The 5,000-nt window shown below is 53.8% G+C and overlaps 1 non-coding gene across 1 annotated transcript in view; it reads right to left on the bottom strand.

The window, feature by feature from the left end:
• LOC126320729 (small subunit ribosomal RNA) overlaps window positions 1-1,320 on the bottom strand; it is a 1,893-nt gene extending 573 nt beyond the window's left edge. The window contains exon 1 of the ribosomal RNA XR_007558222.1: window positions 1-1,320. This exon is cut by the window's left edge and continues 573 nt beyond it. This is a non-coding gene — a ribosomal RNA (small subunit ribosomal RNA).
• Between the last annotated feature and the right edge of the window lie 3,680 nt (window positions 1,321-5,000).

Here is a 5,000-nt window from a genome sequence, read left to right as displayed (position 1 = left end):
TCTGTCAATCCTTCCGGTGTCCGGGCCTGGTGAGGTTTCCCGTGTTGAGTCAAATTAAGCCGCAGGCTCCACTCCTGGTGGTGCCCTTCCGTCAATTCCTTTAAGTTTCAGCTTTGCAACCATACTTCCCCCGGAACCCAAAAGCTTTGGTTTCCCGGAGGCTGCCCGCCGAGTCATCGGAGGAACTGCGGCGGATCGCTGGCTGGCATCGTTTATGGTTAGAACTAGGGCGGTATCTGATCGCCTTCGAACCTCTAACTTTCGTTCTTGATTAATGAAAACATACTTGGCAAATGCTTTCGCTTCTGTTCGTCTTGCGACGATCCAAGAATTTCACCTCTAACGTCGCAATACGAATGCCCCCGCCTGTCCCTATTAATCATTACCTCGGGTTCCGAAAACCAACAAAATAGAACCGAGGTCCTATTCCATTATTCCATGCACACAGTATTCAGGCGGGCTTGCCTGCTTTAAGCACTCTAATTTGTTCAAAGTAAACGTGCCGGCCCACCGAGACACTCAACTAAGAGCACCCTGGTAGGATTTCAACGGGGTCCGCCTCGGGACGCGCAAGCACGCCTTCGGCTCGCCCCACCGGCAGGACGTCCCACGATACATGCCAGTTAAACACCGACGGGCGGTGAACCAACAGCGTGGGACACAAATCCAACTACGAGCTTTTTAACCGCAACAACTTTAATATACGCTATTGGAGCTGGAATTACCGCGGCTGCTGGCACCAGACTTGCCCTCCAATAGATACTCGTTAAAGGATTTAAAGTGTACTCATTCCGATTACGGGGCCTCGGATGAGTCCCGTATCGTTATTTTTCGTCACTACCTCCCCGTGCCGGGAGTGGGTAATTTGCGCGCCTGCTGCCTTCCTTGGATGTGGTAGCCGTTTCTCAGGCTCCCTCTCCGGAATCGAACCCTGATTCCCCGTTACCCGTTACAACCATGGTAGGCGCAGAACCTACCATCGACAGTTGATAAGGCAGACATTTGAAAGATGCGTCGCCGGTACGAGGACCGTGCGATCAGCCCAAAGTTATTCAGAGTCACCAAGGCAAACGGACCAGACGAGCCAATCCGATTGGTTTTGATCTAATAAAAGCGTCCCTTCCATCTCTGGTCGGGACTCTGTTTGCATGTATTAGCTCTAGAATTACCACAGTTATCCAAGTAACGTGGGTACGATCTAAGGAACCATAACTGATTTAATGAGCCATTCGCGGTTTCACCTTAATGCGGCTTGTACTGAGACATGCATGGCTTAATCTTTGAGACAAGCATATGACTACTGGCAGGATCAACCAGGGAGCTGCGTCAACGAGAGCTGAGCAGCCGGCCGCCCGGGAGTGTGTCCCGAGGGCCCGCGCGAACACGCAAGCGTCCGCTCAATTATTCTGCAAACAGGAGGAGGCTGAGCTCCCCTGCACGATACACCTCGAAACCCTCTCAGGTCCCGGCGGCGCGCAGCGCCGTCCTAAGTACTTGGTCGGGTTCGAGAGAGGCGCAATCGCCCGGAGATAGGCGAGTAGACGCTTTCAGTGCGAACACCCGTGCTCCCAACTGAGCTTGCCGCTGCCGACAGAGGCCCGGGAGCGTGCTGTCGTGGCATTGCCGGCGGGAAACAACACGCGCCACCTACGGTGACCGGCAGCTCCAACGCCAGCGCCACAGAAGGGCAAAGCCCCACTTGGGTGCAGAAGCGAACTCTCCCAGCACAGCGCACGCGCCAACACGTCCGCAGAGCTGCGATACAAACCACCTGCGAGAACCGCTGGGGGCGACCGAGCAGCAGACGGCGTCGCGACGCCGAGTGCCGGGCGGCGGCGCATCCTCAACGCACACAGTCCGCAATCGGACCAGCACACTGCAGATGTCCACCGCGCTTCGCACCGGGCTCGGCAGAACCCACTTTGGCCGCCTGGCGCCGCGCGCAGGGTGCGCCGGCGCATAGCTGGGACGCCAGCCGGGCCCGTCGGCCGGCGCTCCTGCCACTGGGCGCCCCCACCAGCCGGCTGTAGTGCGTGCGCTCACGCAGCGCGCGGCCAGCACGCCGGGCGGCCCCCCCTCACCGGCCGGGGACTGTCCCGCCAAGCCACAGCCTCGTATCGCTTCATACCCACATGGCCAACTCAGGTTCGGGGGCATGGCGGGTACCGCCGAAACAACCGGTTCACAGATGTACCGATCGTCGCTATCACCGATGCACCTGCAGCGCGAACAACCGCTCAACAACTGATTTCCAGTTCATTTGCGGATCTTTGGCAGCAAACGTATACGTCAATCTACATTTGCGAAATCTACGATTCTGGCATGCCTGCATGTTATGTGTCACGACACGCTACATCAGCCCACATACACACTGCGGCATGTACACGAGAGAACACGTGGAAGATGGTCCGCGCACGTGTGCAATGTCCCTTGCGCGGTCGACTGTCAACCGGCCTCTGTAGCATGTCGCAGATGTGGAACGCGGTCCACCGTGCTATCATGTTGTGTGGGGCAATACGATTAAATAGGAAAACCCTCGTCGCTACATCAACAGACGGCTCACGCTGATTCCCGGCAGAGGGAGGAGGGGGGGGGGGGCCAACATGCAATACTTTCGTCCGTACCTACTTACCACATGTCTGTACGGCGTACAACAGTGCAATCTCGCTGTAATGGGGAGACGAGACAAGTAGCATCGTGCACAACATATGGCCCTTATGATTCGCCATTGTAGGGCGCAGCCGGTGTACGGTCAAGCATGTGCCACATTATGTCACTCAGTACGTAACGACGGATGATCAGTGTGGGTTACGCGTACATCAGCGGACAGTCCACACAGGCCGTACCACAACGTACACTGACTGCATCGACAACCGAATGCAACTGAACAGCTGCAAGGCTCATTTCACAAACAAACGTCTGACCGACCAGCTTGGAAGGGCAGGAGGGGAGGGCGATATTCGTTCTGTAGCGGTACACCCTTCCAGTGGTTAGCGGGACTGTGTAGAAAGTACGCAACACTCGAAAGACCTTTATGTGAGGGTACGCACCATGGCATCAAGAAATACACATGACACCAGAGGATCCAAGCAGTGAACTATGTTCAGAGGGTTGCTGTTAGGCAAAGCTACATTCCTGTGACGTTACATGTGACAGTTAAGGTGCAGTGTAAGTTAGGTTAAGGTGCAGTGTAAGTTAGGTTAAGGTGCAGTGTAAGTTAGGTTAAGGTGCAGTGTAAGTTAGGTTAAGGTGCAGTGTAAGTTAGGTTAAGGTGCAGTGTAAGTTAGGTTAAGGTGCAGTGTAAGTTAGGTTAAGGTGCAGTGTAACTTAGGTTAAGGTGCAGTGTAAGTTAGGTTAAGGTGCAGTGTAAGTTAGGTTAAGGTGCAGTGTAACTTAGGTTAAGGTGCAGTGTAACTTAGGTTAAGGTGCAGTGTAAGTTAGGTTAAGGTGCAGTGTAACTTAGGTTAAGGTGCAGTGTAACTTAGGTTAAGGTGCAGTGTAACTTAGGTTAAGGTGCAGTGTAAGTTAGGTTAAGGTGCAGTGTAAGTTAGGTTAAGGTGCAGTGTAAGTTAGGTTAAGGTGCAGCGTAACTTAGGTTAAGGTGCAGCGTAACTTAGGTTAAGGTGCAGCGTAACTTAGGTTAAGGTGCAGCGTAACTTAGGTTAAGGTGCAGCGTAACTTAGGTTAAGGTGCAGCGTAACTTAGGTTAAGGTGCAGCGTAACTTAGGTTAAGGTGCAGCGTAACTTAGGTTAAGGTGCAGCGTGGGTTAGGTTAGGGGCCAACGTGGGTTAGGTTAGGGGCCAACGTGGGTTAGGTTAGGGGCCAACGTGGGTTAGGTTAGGGGCCAACGTGGGTTAGGTTAGGGGCCAACGTGGGTTAGGTTAGGGGCCAACGTGGGTTAGGTTAGGGGCCAACGTGGGTTAGGTTAGGGGCCAACGTGGGTTAGGTTAGGGGCCAACGTGGGTTAGGTTAGGGGCCAACGTGGGTTAGGTTAGGGGCCAACGTGGGTTAGGTTAGGGGCCAACGTGGGTTAGGTTAAGGGCCAACGTGGGTTAGGTTAAGGGCCAACGTGGGTTAGGTTAAGGGCCAACGTGGGTTAGGTTAAGGGCCAACGTGGGTTAGGTTAAGGGCCAACGTGGGTTAGGTTAAGGGCCAACGTGGGTTAGGTTAAGGGCCAACGTGGGTTAGGTTAAGGGCCAACGTGGGTTAGGTTAAGGGCCAACGTGGGTTAGGTTAAGGGCCAACGTGGGTTAGGTTAAGGGCCAACGTGGGTTAGGTTAAGGGCCAACGTGGGTTAGGTTAAGGGCCAACGTGGGTTAGGTTAAGGGCCAACGTGGGTTAGGTTAAGGGCCAACGTGGGTTAGGTTGCCAGAGATGTGTCAAATCAGGATGTACGTTTGGCTGGTGTCAGGTGGTGGGTTGGTTCGATGCCTTTATAAGGGGTGTGGCCAAAGGGTATTTTATTACTTGTACCTTTTGTGTTGTGGCGTGGCGTTGCGTCCTGTGTTGATACTGGGTGGACCACTGTGGGTGTTGCTGGCTGATTTGAGCTGCGTTGTTTGCGGGTGATGTGAGACATTCTGTCTTATTAGTGGACGTGACGTTCCTCTTGTCGTTGTTTGGATAGTGTCCTGTGGCAGCGAGGATAAAATGGATGTTGTTGAACGATAGTGCTTTGGTGCTTTCGCTTTGTTACACACAGAGTGGACTGTGAGATAGGGTGACTGGGTCGAGTGCGGTTCACACTGTCCTCCCCAGTTTACAGTATGTATCATCTATGTATGTGGTCCTGCATCATTTACTAAGGAGGGACGTCAGACGACTGAAATATTAGTTATGTACTGATGTAAAGCAGAATGCTTACCTTCCACCAGTGGGCGAGTATCGACTCTGCCCCAGAGTTGCCACCGCAGGAAGAGGTGTCGGAAACACTACCCGCACACCGTCACCACTGTGCGGGGGGACGGACCCTCTATATCCTCAGCGGCGCACTCTTTGC

The sequence above is a fragment of the Schistocerca gregaria genome, unplaced genomic scaffold, assembly GCF_023897955.1.
Source record: "Schistocerca gregaria isolate iqSchGreg1 unplaced genomic scaffold, iqSchGreg1.2 ptg000742l, whole genome shotgun sequence".
NCBI lineage: Eukaryota > Metazoa > Arthropoda > Insecta > Orthoptera > Acrididae > Schistocerca > Schistocerca gregaria.
Note: the sequence above shows the minus strand (reverse complement) of the source record. Positions and strands in the feature narration are given on the sequence as shown.